Source organism: Bidens hawaiensis, unplaced genomic scaffold (assembly GCF_021521415.1).
Source record: "Bidens hawaiensis isolate Kalapana, Puna unplaced genomic scaffold, B.hawaiensis_p1.1 tig00044040_1, whole genome shotgun sequence".
Classification (NCBI taxonomy): Eukaryota; Viridiplantae; Streptophyta; class Magnoliopsida; order Asterales; family Asteraceae; genus Bidens; species Bidens hawaiensis.
Window position 1 is genome coordinate 79,052 of NW_027505871.1, and position 19,318 is coordinate 98,369.

General features: G+C 34.8%; 2 non-coding genes across 2 annotated transcripts; both read right to left on the bottom strand.

Moving 5' to 3' along the window:
• Nucleotides 1-513: 513 nt before the first annotated feature.
• Nucleotides 514-609, bottom strand: LOC143615735 (small nucleolar RNA R11/Z151). Its single transcript, XR_013150529.1, has one exon. It is a non-coding gene; the product is annotated as a small nucleolar RNA R11/Z151 (small nucleolar RNA).
• A 55-nt stretch (nucleotides 610-664) lies between these two features.
• On the bottom strand, nucleotides 665-767 carry LOC143615734 (small nucleolar RNA Z157/R69/R10). The gene has a single exon (XR_013150528.1). It is a non-coding gene; the product is annotated as a small nucleolar RNA Z157/R69/R10 (small nucleolar RNA).
• Between the last annotated feature and the right edge of the window lie 18,551 nt (nucleotides 768-19,318).

The following is a 19,318-nucleotide window of genomic DNA, read 5'->3' on the forward strand; positions in this document are numbered from 1 at the left end:
CTCTGTGTGACATATTTTTTAAGTAGATACCGAAAATGGCTTGTAACTTAAAATCGATTGATGGAAATCTTGAAGTTGTTGGACATTACTCATGCTTAACAATGAGATTATGTGATTTAATCAAAGTGCCATTTATTTGACCGAATTTTGTTAACAAAAAGAAGCAACAAATGTCATCCAATGTATTTTCTATTTTAAGTAAATTAGTTTTCCTTAAAGGTATAATAGTAAAATTATAACTTTCTTTTCTTTTCCTTACAACTCAAGAACACATAAAATATTTAAAATTCTTTATATTTCTTTCCTTCCTTTTAAACTCAAGAACATAAAATAAAACTTTTACATTCGTTTCTTTTCTCTCCTAATTCCTCTTCTTTTCCTTTCCATCGTTAAATGAAACCGGGAACACAGTATAAGAAACAAACTATGTTCAAGTTTAACACACTCCCATGTGTGTGCTTTATCACTGCAATTAAAAATTCCATGTGCAAAAACATTAGAAAATATTGAAGAGAGCTTCAGTGTGTGTAACAATCAGATCATTGATTTAATATATAAATAAATCTCACTGAAATCCGCTAAGATATATAAATTTATCATCATAAGCCCCTAAATGAATCAGACGTAAAGAAGAAGTAATGATAACGCAAAACTATGTTGATTCGATTGTGCTCAGACAACCAAGGGTTTGTCGTCAAACAAAATGGGAAGAAGAGCCCAACATCAGAAACTCTAGTCCACAATAATTGCTTCATCATCGCACAATAAATTGAAAAAATAAATAAAGATTGCTTGGGTGAGAGAAAACAAAACGATGAGTGAGTGGTGGAACAAGAGGCGATGGCGGTCTGGATTTATAGTGTTTGATTTGATATTGATAATGATAATAGTTGGTGATTAGGGTTTTTATTCTCCAACCCAACTTGGGTCACCCGGCCCATCGCAATATATGTGGTGGAGTGGTTATATCTTTTATTCACTTACCGTATTCCCATCCCACCCTCTATCTATAAACAAAAAATTACAATAAAACTTACTAAATTTTTTCTTTATTTTAATTAAATAAAATTTTTTATATCTTTTATCATTATTTTTTTCTTTTCTTCACTCACAACCACTCCCAAAATATATTAAAAAATTATAGAGGATGAACTGTAACTTTTCAAATATACAGAAAAATCACTACTGAGGGGTTGGATAAGAATGCTCTTAGGGTCTGTTTGGTAATGAAATGAACGAGAGAATGGAATAAATAAGGTCATTCGGTTTTGGTGCAGCGGCTATGGTGCAGCGGTGGTGGAGGCGGCTATGGTGGTAGTGACGGTGGTGGTGATGGGGTGGGGCCAACGGCGTCGGTGATGGTGGTGTTTCAAGGTGGTGGTTCAAGGTGGTGATGGTGGTTGAGGGGTATAATTGTAAAAAATATAATTTTCCAAGAATTTAAAATTTGGACGGGAAAGGTAGGAAACATAAAAAAACAGTCTTTCGAGACGGTTTTTTTTAGTAAAAAGGTTTTTGAAAAATTTGAACTTTTTCTTCAAGATTACAAATAATTTGGACTTTACCGACATTATTACCCCAAATCTCGTCTTTTACCTGACTTTTTTTCGAAATCTCGTCTTTATTTTTATCTTTTCCCAATGCTTCTTGACAGTCCAAATTATAAAAGATTTTGAGGAAAAAAGGGCTATTTTTAGACTTCTCTCACTAGAAGGGGCTATTTTGGGAATTTTCCCTAATAATAATAATAATTATTATTATTATTGTTGTTGTTGTTGTTGTTGATAATTTTACATTCCATTCCTTAAAGAAATGAAAAAAAAAACACATTTTACTAAGGAATGAAAAATACTATATATGGAAGGAATTTCATTCCTTAGGAATGATTCATTCCATTGATAAATGCCAACCAAACATGTTTTATTTCATTCCTTTGCAATGATCTATTTCATTCCACCTATCATTACTTCATACCAAATACTACCTAAGGTGAAGGAGGAATGGAATGAAAAAAGGGGGGGTGGGAAGGAATGGTTTTGGTGGAATTGAATTCCATGTGTAATGGATGATTCCATTCCATTGAGCAACCAAATACCACTTTTTTCATTCCTACGCAATGAATCATTCCATTCTTCCTATCAATCATGCATACCAAACGCTACCTTATACCTATAATAATATATATAAACGAAACCACTAAAATCCTACGTGTCGCGATGTGGTCGCTCCCCCCTTTTATGGAAGCCACCAGATTGCTTAATTTTTAAATGGAGACCTCTCATTGATTTAACCTAAATTCATGGGTATGGGTCTTACCAAAACCAGATAGCTCTTAAACGGGTCATAACATCTCATTAAATTAAAAATTAATCTTACCAATTATTTGATATGAAAATCCTATAAAAAAGGGATATGCTAAAATTTAATATCTAATTTAAAAAGAAAAATATATTATTTATAATTAATAAACAATTTTATAGTAAAAAACATAAGCGGATCATGGGTCACCAAATCCAAATAGCTTTTAAACCGGTTATAACATATCATTTATTTACAAAACCCTTTCATCATCAAACCCTAAGTATATTTTTTTCTTTCTTACAATAAAGAAAATTAAAATCCAAAAAATAAATATTAAAAAACAAAAAATGTAAAACAATCATTCTCTCAAGCCATTAGATTGCTTTATTTGTAAATGAAGGTTTCTCTTTGTGAAACCATTTTATCATCAAACCTCAAGTATATTAATTATTAACTTTCTTACAATAAATAAAATTAAAATCCAAATATACATATTAACAACGAATAATGTAAAACAATCACGTAATACGAGGAATAAAATCTAGTAAGTATATAACTATTAGTCCTCTTTTTTTCTTTTTATTTCCTTATTCACTCCACTATATTATAATTATAACATAAGATAGATATTGGATATTGGTGTCATAATTTGTTACAAAGGTGTGTTTTTTATCTTTTAGTTAAATCCTTTTTAATAGTTAGTTGTATTTTTGATAGGATCGATTGAAGTGGCTCAAACTTCAGAAGATCTCGTCCTTAGCCAGAGAAAGGACACATTGGGATATTCTTGAATACAAAGGTTGACAACGGAGATGTGGAAGCTAAAGTAGATGCCAACCAATATAAATATAGAAGATTAGTAGGCAAGCTCCACTATTTGCAAGATATACGACCAGCCATAACCTATTGTGTGAACGTGTTAAGTCCATTTGTGGTAGAAGTGTTCATCGAATCGAATAACGAACTTTCAAGTTAAATCGAATTGAATAATCTGAATAATTATTTTTTGCCGATATTCGTATTCAATTAAAAGTCGAACTATTCGATTCGTATTATATGCCCTAGCCAAAATTCGATTCGAATTCAAATAAATTCGATCTGATATAAGTTTACCTATACAAAAAACTTCGAAAACCATAATCATAATTGCAAAACACACATATAAATTTAAAGTGACTACAATACCACATGAATAAGTTCAAAACTAAAGTACAAATGGTTTAAAATTCAAAATAGAAAAGTTAATAACACCCATAATAGTATGGACAAAGAAACAATAATATGGCCGAGTTGGTTTAATTATTTATGGACATTTATTATTACACAAATCAAAAAAATAATTTATATACTATATAATAAACAAAGTTTTGTAAAAGCCACATGTCATCACCTAGACGATTTTTACAAAATTTTTCCTCCTCTCTATCATATTAAATACATTTTTTTTTCTTATTAATAATTTTGTATATAATAAACAAAGCTTTGCAAAAGCACATGTCATCATCAAGCTGATATTTACAAAATTTTCCCTGCTCTTTATCATATTAAATAAATTTCTTTTTCTTATTAATAATCTAATCTAAGTATACTATTAATTAAAGAAATAGAGATTTTGGACAAATGACATTTTCTGATTAGTCCATCCCTATTACTTTCATATGTATCAAGTATTTTTTGATTTTCTTCACAATTAAATAATTCAAAAAGAAATTAAAACACATATAAATTTTTATTTATTGATAATTGACTTACTATTATTACTAATAAATTTAACTTGTAACTTATTTCCTAACTTACATTGTTTATTTGATTGCTTTTTAAATTAATCAAAGGAAACCTTTTGATTATGTACGTTTGAATTGTAGATGCTGTCTTATTTTTTTTAATTAGGTTAAAAAATCACGAAATATACTTTTTATTTTTACTGTAACTATTGAAATTCATTTTAAAATAATTTTATAACATTTTATAAGCTCTATCATGTTATAAATGCAATACACTCATTTAAACATTAATTCGTTTTGAATCATATGTTTTGTGCTAATCCACTAGGTTCATCAAAATAATCCCAATATCCAGGTACGTTATATTGTTCCATTCATTTTGTAGTGTATTCGTTAAGGAAATTTTTTAAAGATTTGTGACTTGTTTATAATTTTGTAAATCATTAGTGTAAATTAAATTCGTCTTTATTTAATGTAATACGCTACTTTTCTATTTTTATAAGTTACCACTTATATAATTTAAATGGCTTAATTCATGTAAGTAGAAAAAAATTTACTTAAGGTCTTAAGTATAGACATAATGGTTCCTTGACTTTTTCAATGTGGTCATCATGTTTTGAGTAAAAGTGTCAATTTCAACCCGTTTACTAATGAACGGCCGATTTTGGTAACATGTTGATGGACCAAAATAAAATATATTACTATTATTGGTTTTAAATCCGGCAAAATTGGCTCATTCAATTTTAGGTTCGGTTGGGTTATGTAGGTTACTTCGGTTACGAGTCTGCTTTGGTTTCATGCACACCTGCCAAAATCAAAATTGTCCTATTCATAAGTAAATCAATTAAAAAACTAAAATACTATTATGTTTGTTCTTTTTTTTTCTTTTTTTGCAGTGTGCTTTTACATGGCCTTAGGTTAATCACTTGCGATAACGTCAACATGAAGTTTCGGGGAATTTGACTATTATTTTAATAGAAATATCAAGGTATTAGGTTACAATTTTGTTGTAGGTGATGGTCTTTACCCGTCCTCAATACATTTTAATGTAATGCCGAAATTCAATTTTGGTTGTTTTTGTTAGCCTGTAATAAATAAAAGTGTAACATTAGATGTAATATGCCACCAACCTAAATCCAATTAAATTATTATGTTTATTTAAGTGAATGTGATGAATACTAACTATTAAAAGTTTAAAGTATATTGTTTAGATATTTCTATTGAAGTTATGATTTTTTAGAAATATATTATTTTCTACAGATTTTAACATTGCATTAGTTTACTTTCCTCGGTGCAACCGGCAACATTTTTTGGGTCCATTATAAATAATTAGCCAATTCGTCTAAATCCAATTACATTATAATTTCATCAAGTACATGTATCTTTACCTATTAACCAATTTCTAAACACTCTGCAAAGTGTTCCGGTCGGTGAAGCGACTGAAAATTTTTCAAAGGTTATGAAATATTTATATATATATAGGTTTTTTCATGTTTCAATGATTTTACATTACATTTATTTGTGTATTTAAGTTACGTACATTTGATGATGATTTTTGGGATGATGAGGAGATAGAGGTGGTAAAGTTGGCTCATGACAGTGAGGTTGAAATTGATGAGGTGATGGAAAACGTCACGGAGGAGGAGCACATTCCTTTATGGTAGTCGGAATTTGGTGATGAGTTATTAGATTTGCCTACTCCGTGTTTTGATGAAGAAGAGTTTGACCCACTTGGTGATTTAAAACGTCTTGAAGATTTACAATATAACGAGCCAAGTGTGGGGATCGAGAAGGAGAATTGTAAGGAGAGCCGTGAGGATGTAAGTGACGCGGTTATTATGACATTACAGCTCGAATCTGATAAACCAAAACACGAACCATACTCAATTTCCATTCGGGACGTGTCGAGGGTTGAAAAATTGGCTAGAAGAGAAAGGGTACCGAGGCTTAAGGATCGAATTGTGCGTAGGAAATCGTCATACCCGCCTAACTTCACAGAATCATTATGTAGGGATGACCACCTCTTGGGTTACATGCATATCATACAGTTCGGTCCTGGGAAATTCAAGAGTTGGTGGGCCGAGTTGAATTCATATTTTTTGGTCCACGAGAGCTTTACAATTGGTTTCTTCCCGACCATGTATAAGAGAAGAGTGTTGAGAAGCATTGATGGGAAGTGGACAAAGGAGAAGCCTCCTGATTAAGGTTTTAGAAACGAGTGTGGCTGAAGACTCTTCTGTAAACTTAGCGCTTCCCGGGAGGCAACCCGGTAATATCTTTTCTTTTTATTTTATTTCATTTTTATTTTTAGTTCTTTGTTTTGTCAGGTGTTTCCTCTCTTGCTTGCAGGTTGTTCCAAAGTTTCTTGTGAGATGGTTGCAGAGCTATAGTTTTAAACAAGTGTGGGGATGCAAGTTGCTTCAGGATTGTCGCTTTCGTTCATGGGAGATTACGTTATTGCAGCATTTTTGTTATCGCGTTCGAATTGGAGGGCAAAGAACATGATTCACCACACATTCTCACGTCATATTTACCAGGGGAGTCTGTTCCATTTTTTTTTTATTTTTTCTTATTTATTTTTGTTATTTTATTTCTCCTTTATTTTTGTCTTTTTCCTGTCTCACATTGAGGACAATGTGAAATTTAAGTGTGGGGATGGGAAACTGACGTTTTTAGGTAGTTTAAAAAATATATATATATATAAAAAAAAGTAAAAAAATTATTAATTAAAAAAAACTTTTAAAAAAAGATTAAAAAAAATGTCCCTTGAATTATATATATTGCAACAAAATGGAAAATGATAGAAAAATTGGGGATTGGTTTTTAAAACTACTAATATATATGAGATAAAAAATAAATAAATAGAAAGCGCACTTAATTTGGGATGTGTCGGTAGGCCCAACTAGCCTTGAAAGGTTTCCCCTGATTATTATTAATATACTTAATAGTCATAAACCTTGTGGGTTCTCATCTTGAGGGGAGATAGGGAAGCTGAAAATTCGATAAGGCATAGCTAGTATTACCGTAATCTAACTACTTTGAGGTGGTGAGAATTACTAGCACACCACTCTATTTTGTGAAAATAAATAACGAGTGGTGGCGCCCCGCCATGTCCAAATTTCATACGAGCTTAGAAAATAGTTATATATTTAGGTAAAAGATGCTTAAGAGCAGAAAAATTTGTTGCACGAACATCAAAGATGTGCAATTATTTTGAAAGTGAGAAAGTTATGCAAATGCCAAAGAAGCATTCACTAAAAAAAGTGAAAACAAAGATAGAAAAAGAGACCAAAAGGTACATACTAGACAGAGCTGAGAGCTTATGTGTTACCAAGGGGATGGTGACTCTGAGGATACACTATTGGGGTTCGAGGTTTTTAGTCATTAAATATTTTTAGGAAATACTAAGGGTGGAGGCCTGAGACCGTCATATACTGGGTTGCAGCTTGGGTGAAACAATGCTGGGCCAAAATCCACTAAATATAGTTTAATTTTAGGTATTGCTCGTACGACCTCATTTGACCTTACATCCATCTAAATTCCATATAAGTGCATTTTCTTCTTACCATTAAAGGGTTTTTAACTTATGGTGATAGGTTGAACTAGTCTGCTTCAACCCGGCTTATATTGTCTTGATTATGCTTGAGATGGGGGTAAGCAGATCTGTAACTCTTTAAATGTGAGACCCATAGGTTTATTGATATCACTTGAACTTAATCACTGAATATGATGGGGTGCTTAATAGGTTGGTGGCTGGGTTAAGTGGACAATGATATCGGCAATTGCGGTTTTTTCGTTTATCTATTATTAATTAAAGTAACCTAAATATTTAAATCAGTTTTCCGATTATGATTCCATTGCAAACAGCTTTTTCAGGGACGAAAAAGATTTAAGTGTGGGGATATTTGATGTGGTCTAAAATATACATATTATATATAAATATTACCTATACTTTTAGATATTTTTTGAGCCAAGTTTTTATTAAATATTATTAATATTTGGTTCATATGTGAGTTTAATGGTTTCGAGAGACTATGAGATACATATTATATATAAATATTACCTATACTTTTAGATACTTTTTGAGCCAAGTTTTTATTAAATATTATTAATATTTTGTTCATATGTGAGTTTAATGGTTTCGAGAGACTATGAGCTAAAATGAAGCACTTTTACTAAACTTGAAACCGACGAATGACGAGTCAAGCATATGATATATTATACTAATTATTATTATAATTATTTAAAGTATTAGAAAAAAAGAAAAAGAAAAAAAGGAAAATAAGTTTAACGTAAGAATTTAATAATAATAATAAAATAATAATCATCAGGTGATGATTTTTAAAAGTATGATGGATAAAAAATAAAATAAATAAATAAAAAACAAAGACAAAACAAAAGGAATATTTGGATTTAATTAAAGCCATAAGATTTGATAAATATTTTCTTTAACCCTTCGTGGCAGGGAATAGTGGCCGCCATATATGTTACGTTAATATATATATAGAGAAGTTATTGGGTTGGAAAGAAAGGTATAGAGGAGAAGACAGCGCCGCCAAGGATAGGAAGAATTTGACTAGAAAAGGTGACGGCATAGTTTGGGGCTGCCCCTTTGGATTCGTACAGAAGATTTGTACATAGCAGCTGCAAGAAATTAAAAAGAAAGAGAGAGAAAGAGCAATCAAGTTTTACATCTACTCATCAAACATCATGATTATTTGGTTTGACCTTATTTATTTTGGGTTATTTTTAAGTATGGTTGTTGGCTAAACCCCCTAACTACCTAGGTTTTTGATGACTGCTTTATGATTCTAGGATTTTTATTGGTTGATTAATATTAATGTAAAGAATCTTTTTATAATTGATTTGATGTGTTTGCATATATAATTTTGATTTATTATTGATCTTTGTTCCGTATGTGTCTTGTTGAAAGTTTTCAATTATAGACGCATATTTAGGTCGCTTATTGTGTGTTTGTGATTATTTTATGGTTTTACTAGACGTAGTAATCCATAGGAACATTGGTTGGTGATTTGTTAAGATTTTATATTCTACCTATCTAGAGACTGAGAGGTAATAGATAGTCGGATTGTCTTTGGGATTAGACGTTTAGGCTAGAACGCTCTGACAGGAAGTTTCCTAGATTTCCTTAGTTTCATTGTAATTCCGTGTCTTATCAACTGTTCTTAGGTTACCCCTTGCACTTTAGGGTGTATTGAGATAGTGAAATTGACATGTAATCTATCTTTTAGGGTACTTTAGTATTGTTGGAGAGACTAACAGGTAATCCAACTAATCGGTAAGTTTAAACGCCCCTTAGTGTTTCCTTTAGGTGACACCAAGAGAATGATCAGGGATCCACTAGGTTGTCTAAGGGTGTCGTATTTTAAGATCCCGGTTCCATCATAGTTTCCATAGCCGAGAGAGATCCAAGATTCATAAGTATGATTCTAAACCTAGGTAGTGCTTCTCTGATCTTTGAGCTTGTCTAGATAATCGATTTAAAGTCTATTAGTGTCAATATCATTTTAGTTTAAGTATTTTTTAGTTTATAGTTAATAGATAAAAAACACAAAAACAATTAAATCTTTTTAATTAAGTTATTAGTCAGAGTCTAGTTTTAGGTGTCACTAGTGTCCTTTGGGATCGATATCCGGACTTCATTAAGCTTTACTGCATTCGATAGGTACACTTGCCTGTCTAGTGGTCTAGCATTAGGAGAGTCTAGGTTTATAAATTTAAAACTAGAGTGTCTAGGTTAGGTTAAGTTTTTATAGACCTCTTTTAGCACATCAATGATAAATAAGCATAACATAGTAAATTGCGGTAAATGAATCAAACCATAAGCAAGTAGTTAGACCGTTGCCAAGCGAATCAGGCGTTGGTCAATAGTATGATCATACTACAAATGTGAATATGTTAGACCTCTCCGAAATATGAATGAATGAATACTAGCACAAGTAAGCATGTAACAAGTATATTCGATTAATCACAAACAATTGCACGTTTGCTATCTTTGAGATATATATAATATGAAATAGGAATAACACGCATATGTCCCGAAAACGCTTAGAAAACTTAGTAAAATAGGGTAATGATAAAACTCACCCCAGACTAAAGGCAAGTGAATACAAATATGAATAAACGAGTTAACGATTAAGCGAGTCGTCCACTAACGCGTCAAACGAGATAAACCAACAGAACCTGAAACTTTGATATATTATGATATAAGTATAAACAAACTCGTTGCCACTGGAATCAATCCAAACAGATGTTTAGAATTCTGGTTATGTTAACTTTAAGATTTAAACGAGTCGGTACTGACCAGAATCCGAACAGCGAGTTGGTAATCGGGTTTTGGTCAGTAGCCTTATAATTTCATTACGAGAATAAAAGTCTTCTGGATCGAACGTTGAATTCGATTAGAAGTATGAGAAAATGTAAAGTCAAACTTATTGACTGTTTTGCCCTTTAACGGGTTTTGATGAAATTCACTAGTCAACACCCTTCAACCACCGAAATTGATTGAAGGTTATTGACTAGGGAATATGTATGAACAATTAATCAGTTTGCAACTTACCCGGAAAGTGAAAGAATCAACCAAAACGAAGAGTCAAAGGTCCAAAAGTAAGCAAAGTCAACCGTTTAAGCTTATATCTTCAACAATAATGCAAAAACCGAAGAGTTTGATGATGAACAAAGGAGGGTGACGACCGAGGATGATATATTAGGGTGTGAGGAATGTTTATGACGAATAATATGAGGTTTTTTTATATGCAAATACGAACCAATTTGGTTAGTTTGCCCGTTTAAGTAACCGAATAAGTATTAAATAACGAAATCAATGAAAGATCAGTAAAAATTTGATCTTGGACAATAAATAATGAACATGGACATGTATCTTAGTTATATTCATTTTCTTTGACCTTAGTTTACTCGATTTATGCAAAAAATAAGCGGTTTGCATGCCAAAAACGAATTAGGAAATAACAAAACTTAAACGATCTGATCAGAGACACCACGGTGGCGCGCGGCAGCCAAGGTTCCCTCCGGCCACGCGGCGATCTGGGACACAAAGAGAAATACTTTGATTTTTTTGACATGTTTTGTCCTTGTAATTCATAAAATGCATAAACATGGATATTTTTAAAGCTAAATTGCAAAACAAACAACTTAAAGATTATAAAGGGGTATGAAATGGAAATATAACTCTTGAGTACTTATAATTTCTTGATAATAATATTAGTAAGATTCTAATAATGTTCGTTGATCGATAAAACGAAAACAAATATGAATACGGTAAAACCCGAAATGTTACAGTCCCCCATACTTTAGGGATTTCGTCCCGAAATTAAGGAAAACTAAAACATAATCGTTTTGAAAATAATTTAAAATTTTAAAGGAAAATTTCATAACATAGAACTTCTAATAATCGAACCACGCTTCATATGACAATCCGATAAGGGCACTTATACATATGATGTACCAGCGACGTATCCACCATGTCCTTATCATCTTATCATTTGTACAGTTACCCAAACTACCTTAGGTTCTAAATTATGACACACAATTGTACGTATTATTATTTCCATGCGAGGACTTGGATAGTTTTGTTCCGGACCATAATTACTCTTATCATCGGATGGTCCGCATAATCCGTTCCATTATGTGGGTAATAAAACATTGAAAACCATCATTTTGAAAGAAAAGAAAAATTTTGATAAATTTAAAAGATAATTAATAAAGGTTTGAGTTAAATAAATAAAACCGTGTAATTTCTAATACATCTTTTGCTTATAAAAGTAGAATTTTGGAGATTGAAAGGAAATGTATTTCTTGAAATAGACGCTATAGTAAACCGTGATGAATATGAATAAGAGAATAAGATAAGGGTACTAAATCATAAGAAATTAATCTTGACAAATAGAAACTTTATTCATGAGGTAAAACGTGCAAAATAGTTCAAATTGAAATTATCCAACACTACAAATAACTAAAAAGTCGATAAAATGCATAAGCAGAAATGACAAGATAACTTAAGATAGAAGTAATGAAAGCAACAAAATCTTCAGTCTTCAAGAATCTTCAGTTGCAGTTGCCTTGATTCACTTGACTTGGAGCACTTGAGGAGGTTGGATCCATGATAACTTGAGTAGTCGAGATAGATGGATTTGGGATAGGTTGAACTTGAACAACTTGCATGAGAGGGGTTTGGTTGAAGTGAGTTTGGTAAACTTGAGCTTGCGGGTATAGGGTTTGATAGGTTTGAGTCAAGTATGGGGGATCTTGGTTGACGGGAGGAGCTTGGAGGATAGATGGTTGATAGGTTGGGACTTGATGAGCATTGGTAGTGTAGTAGGGTGCAGGTATAGTTTGAGCTTGGTGTGCATGGATAAGTAGAAGACACGCATTGCGAAGATGACTAGGATCTCCATAATTGTAGCAAGCATGGGTGTTAAGAACACTGGGTTGTGCATGTGGGGTAGTTTGAGTACCGGGCGGTGCACGACAATGCTAGCAAGGTGACCATAACAGTTGCAGTTGGTGCATACGCGACATGGAGATTGAGGCAGGTGATGGTAGTTACAAACGGAGCATAACGGGAACGGTCATGTATAGGCTTTCTTGTTAGGAGCATTTTGGTTGGAGGGTTGAGGGTTGGCTTGGTTAACAACATAGTTTTGGGGGTTGGATTTACATTTGTGGTGAGAAGGGTTACTATTATGCGGAGTGGGTTTAGGTTCGGCCTTAGCATCGGTTGAGGATTCGGGTTTGAAGTTTTCAAGGGTAGGTTTAGAGTCCTTGCGAGATAGGGTTCCATATCTTGCATGGTCATCAGAAAGTGAAGCAGCAATAGCAATAGCTTCCTCAATCTTCCTAAAAATGGTTCGAGTAGGTTTAATTGTCACCACCAATTTGTTTAAGCTCCCAAAACTCCGTCTCGAGCCCTTGTAGTTCATCCTCGTAAAGTTCTTGCAGTGGAAGTTGTTTGGTGTAGCTGAAGTAGCAGATCCATTTGAGTTGACGCTTTGTAGCTGGGACACAACCTCGGGTAAAGCAGCAGTAAATTCCTTAGTGATTCTTGCAGCCAAACGGCGATCATGAGCAGCCGATGGACAACGATTTTTACGGCGATGAAGTAGAGAAGACATTCTACGAGAACCAAAAATGAAACTTTATAAGATGACGGGTAAGTTGTGTGAAGGAGTTTATGCGGGATAATAAAAAAATGTATTAAAATTGTGCTAGTAATGACTCAAGGACGTGCCGGGATTTAAAATAATGTGAATAAGTTTGAGGCATTTTAAGTAAATAAACATGTTTCTAAAAAATCCCAAACGTAAAATGTTATTGGGTAGGCTTTCCATGGGCTTCCCATGGTAGCTTGAGATCCTAAATAAAATAACAAAACATATCCAATGAGTTGACCTTCCATGAGCTTTCCATGTCAATTTGAATGGCCCAACTAAATAAAGCAATATGAATTTTGTGAATTGGGCCTCCCATGAGCGTTCCATGGCAATTTATTGGCCCAATTAATGTAACGATAACAAAAAATTGAGTTGGTCAGCCCATAAGCGTTTACGTGGCATTTAACTGACCCAACTAATTAACGAATTATCAAATCAATGGAGTTGGTCGGCCCATGAGCGTTACATGGCGTTTTAACCGACACAACTAAATATCGAATTAACGAATCAAATATGAGTAGTTGGTGTATCTCGGGAACCACCTTGGACGATACATTCCAACCAAAAATCAAATTTGAAAATGGGTTGAGAAATGGATAGTTGGAGTGCCCATGGATTTACATGGATTTTCACCCAATTAAGCATTTTAAAATAATTTAAAAACACAATTTTGGAAGTTTTTCTCGAATTTAGCCACAAACCATCGTGAATTTGATTTTTATAAAAGGAGTGCAACCGTTTAATCGGTTACGTTTAACCGCTTAGGGGTCTAGTCGTATGACATCTTGTTCTGCTTTGGCCTAGAGGCTCGAGTATTGTGGTCAGGTTATCCTCCACGTAAGAAATAGCGTCTTACCTTTGGTTCTTGGAACCCTTTTGCCAAGGCCCGACTCGCAGTTTCTCACACGCCTTACGGTTACTTACTAAACATGTCATACTCCTATTCCCTATGGAGAGGGAGTAAAAACAAAAGGCGGGAATTCTTAAAAATTTCCCAAAAGATAATCTACTAAAAATAAAAGATTTAGAAAAATATTTTGAATGTGAGGCATTGCCTCGGAATTTGTGTGTGTGCAATAAATAAATAAGATACAATAAACTAAAATAATTACCTATATAAGCTATATAAGCTGTAAACAATTTAAATAGCACGTAAGGCAGTTCAGATACCCACGTATAGGGTCCTAACATATGACTAGGACAATTTCTAACGACCTATCTTAAAACCTTAGGAAGCCAGGTTTTGGTCAGTAGCCTTAAAATTTAGTTACGAGAATAAAAGTCTTTTGGACCAAACGTTGAATCCGATCAGAAGTATGAGAAAACATAAAGTCAAACTTGTTGACTGTTTTGCCCTTTAATGGGTTTTAATGAAATTGACCAGTCAACACCCTTCAACTACCGAAATTGATTGAAGACTATTTACTAAGGAATATGTATAAACAATTACTCAGTTTACAACTTACCCGGAAAGTGAAAAAATAAACCAAAACAAAGAGTCAAAGGTCCAAAAGTAAGCAAAGTCAACTGTTTAAGCTTGTATCTTCAACAATAATGCAAAAACCGAAGAGTTTGATGATGAACAAAGGAGGGTGACGGCCGCGGATGATATATTATGGTATGAGGAATGTTTATGATAAATAATATGAGGTTTGCTTATATAATATATGCAAAAACAAACCAATTTGGTTAGTTTGCTCGTTTAAGTAACCGAATAAGTATTAAATGACGAAATCAATGAAATATCAGGAAAAATCGTTCTTGGAAAATAAGTAATGAACATGGACATGTATCTTAGTTATATTCATTTTCTTGGACCTTAATTACTCGATTTATGCCAAAAATAAGCGATTTGCATGCTAAAAACGAACTAGGAAAAAACAAAACTTAAACGATCTGATCAGAGACACCACGACAGCGCGCAGCGGCCAAGGTGCCCTCCGGCTGCGCGGCGCTCTAGGACACAAAGAGAAATACTTTGATTTTTTTGACATGTTTAGTCCTTGTACTTCATAAAATGCATAAACATGGATATTTTTAAAGCTAAATTGCAAAACAAACAACTTAAAGATTATAAAGGGGTATGAAATGGAAATATAACTCTTGAGTACTTATAATTTCTTGATAATATTATTAGTAAGATTCGAATATGTTCTTAGATCGATAAAACAAAAACAAATATGAATACGGAAATATGAATACGGTAAAACTATTGGGACCAGGATCTTTGATCCTCAGAAATCAAGTATCATTAGCAACAATCAGCGGGACTAAGGATCCTTTGTGGTTCAAGGATCCTCAATAGTCAATTTCAGTTATATTCTAATCTATTTATTGCAGCTATAACACGTGCTCACTAGAATTCCTACTATTGCGGATGAAGTGTTTTACTCAGTCTTCCCTTCTCGTCCACGCTTCAAAAACGTTCAAGTTGAAGATGTAAACAAACGTGGCCGGGATTATAGCATAAGTAGTTACTAGCCGTTATAACTTACTTGTATATATATACTGAACCTTAGCTGATAACACACGATACACAACACTCAAGCACACTTAGAATTCTTAGCAAAAATACCCTGTAATCACGATCAGCTATTGTTCCACCATTTGTAATCTTTTTTAGTTCAATATAATTTGTAGTGATAGTTTTCACTACCCGAGGTTTTTGTGCCGGCGGGATACTAGTTACCAAGGGCTTTTCCTCGTATAAATCTTCGTGTTCATTACCTATAATCGTTACTTTGGTTACTCTGTTTATTTTTGCATCAATCCTCACATACGAATTTGGTTCATTGATCCTTAGCCCGATTTTTAACCAAAACAATTTGGCACCTACCGTGGGGCCATTGGTGCCTTAATCCCAAAAATCCTTACCTTTATTCAATCCTTTGTTATCACTCACTCAATGGCCTCTCAAGGAAAAGCTATTCCTACAACCGCTGCTTCAAGTGTCCCGGCTTAAGTAACTTTACCACCTCTACCTGGCACTACAAAGCCACAAAAGCCACTAGCTGTTACTCGGAAGAAGGAGACTGTTGTTTTTCTCCGTATCAAAATCCACTACTGTTTCCCCAAACGGTAACTGCTAACAATGACGTCTCTGTTTTGTGTTCACAGATGAGGAGCTATATGGAGCAGCAGAACAAGACTAATCAGAGGATCCTCTACGAGATCGAGGAAATCAGGAGGACAAAGAAGGCCGCTGAAAACACAAGCCCTATTATACCGAGGATGCTTGATTTCAGCACTCTGGATTTCTCGGACCAAAGGTGCCCAGCATCCACGTATCCTCAGCAAGGATCCTCGGACCTCTCCCAAAGAAAAGTCTCTGATCAATATTCACAAGGATCCTCTATCCTTCAACAAGGATCTTTGGGTCAACCTTTAAGACCCTTCAATCACCATTTGCAAGGATCCTCAGCATGCCAACCCGAACCCTTAGGATTCCGTCAAGGATCCTCCACTCAACAACTTCAAGGATCCTCAGTTTTTCAACCAGGATCCTTGGGTTTTCAAACGGAATCCATCATCCATCAACATCCAGAATCCTACTATCCTTATGGAAAAGAACCCCTTAAGGAACCCCGATCCATGCCATTGGAGGTCCGTGAAGGAGATTTCATACCCATGCAAACTACTGCTCCTACCGGACCAAGTGCTGATGCTGAAACGACGTACCCCGGGCGCAGCTATAGAGCTAGATCTTTCGATCACACAAAAGGTAACATTTATGATAACCTATCTTTTGGCACTAATCATGGTGGTATGCAGGATACTGGAATCAATCAAACCATAGCCCGTGAGCTACAGAAGCTCAAGGATATGATTTTGAGTGTGCCTGGAGTCATCAAACCTATTCCTGAAGTACCTGCAGGAAGCCACAACATGTCCAGGTTTGCTACACCAATTTGCGATGCCGAGATACCAAAACGCTTCACTGCTCCCAGTATGAAACTATATGACGGATCCTGAGGAACATGTAGCCTTATATCGCGAAAGGATGGAAATTAATCCAATCCCAGATAGATTGAAGGAAGCCTGCTTGTGTAAGGGGTTTGGCTCGACCCTCACTGGATCCGCCCTTAAATGGTTGCTAAGTATTCCTCCTTACTCTATTACTTCCTTTTCTCATTTAATCAATCTATTTAATAGTCAATTTTCATGCAGTAGGTCTTTCGAAAAATTAACTAGTGATTTATATAGAGTTGTCCAACCTCGTGGGGAACCCCTCAGGAAATTCCTTACAAGGTTTGGAAGAGAGGCCTTGGAAATTCCAAACTTGGATGTCCCGACAGCTGATGAGGCATTCAAAATGGGGTTACAAAAGGACTCTTCATTTTATCAAGATCTTGTGATGACCCCTTGCAGGAATTTAGATGAAGTCCGAAACAGAGCTTTAAGATTCATCAGGTTGGAGGAGGATCAAAGAATACAAGATCAACTAAGCACTCCGGTGAAAAATGAATCTCAAGACAAGAAACAAGGATCCTATTTCAGGAACAGCAACTCTAAGCTGCACAATAAGCCAGGTGGTCAAAAGATCAACGCTGTAGAAGAGGAGGAAGACGATGAAGATTGCTCGAGAATATCCGATTATTGCTTCTCGGTAGATATGGGAGGAGTGATGCTTGTCGTTAGGAACTTGGGCGACAAAGCAAGATGACCGAGAAAAAATGAGAAGGCACCTCTCCCCAAAGACAAATCGAAGTGGTGTGCCTTTCACGAAGATTTCGGCCATATGACAGATGATTGCATAGCCTTGAAGAAGGAGATGCGCTACCTCCTCAGCAAGGGTCACCTTAAGGAGCTATTGGGAAGAAAAAAGCCCAGGAACCACGATCCTGAACCAGTTCCAGAAAAGGCTGCTCCACCTCCCCCAGACACTCAAGTTATCAACATGATCTTTGGAGGATCCGATATATGCGGAACCTCTTACTCGGCTGCAAAGAAGTACGTCAAAGAGTGCAAACTGGAGAATGGTGAAAGGCCAATTAAGGCTTCTACAACAGCCGAGCAAAGAGCTATCTCCTTTGATGAGGATGATCGAGTCAATGTTCAGGATCCTCATCATGACGGTTTAGTCATTACTTTATTTATTTCTAACCATTATGTACGCAGGATACTCATTGATGGAGGAAGCTCAGTTAACATTATCCAACTAGAAGTACTTTGAAGGATGAATATCCCGGAGTCGGAAATTGTCCCACGATCCTTAGTTCTTGTAGGATTCAGTGGAGAAACGAAGAATACATTGGGGGACATCAAACTACCCATATATATAGAGAGGGAATAAATTCTATTCAAAAATTTTGTGTTATTGATTCCTTGTCTTGTTGCAATGTTATTCTTGGCAAGCCATTGATACACGAAATGAAGGCGGTTCCCTCCACCTACCATTAATGTGTGAAGCTACCTACCCCATGGGGAATAGCGAAAATCGAAAGTGATCAGCAAGACGCTAAGGATTGCTACACTTCCTCAATGAAGTTTACAAAAAAGTTGAGGGAAGCATAGCAATCACAGAAAACAAGGAGAAATGTTATGGAAACTGGGGAACAAGACTCCAAAGAAGTGGTCTTGTATCTTTAGGATCCTGACGGCAAAGTCCTGATTGGCATTGAAATACAAGAATCCATTGAGAAGGATCTAGTATCCTTCCTAAAACGAAGAAAGTCAACCTTTGCGTGGAAGCACGAAGACATGACAGGTATTTCGAAAGATGTTATAACCCATAAACTTGGTGTTGATCCTTTTTTCAGGCCCATTCATCAAAAAAGAAGGAAATTTGCACCAGAAAGAAATGCGATCATTCAAGAAGAGGTACAGAAACTACTAAAGGTAGAAATGCAGGTGCTACATATCAAATACTAGTCAATATGATGTTCAAGGAACAGTTGGGAGAGACCATGGAAGTCTACATCGACGACATGGTGGTAAAATCAAAGAAGGTAGAGGATCACCTTAAAGATCTGAAGTGGCATTTGACATCCTCGATAAATACAACATGAAGCTAAACCCGGCTAAATGTGTATTTGGTGTCAAAGCCGGAAAATTCTTAGGATATTTGGTAACCAAAGGGGGATAGAGGCGAGTCCAGAGCAA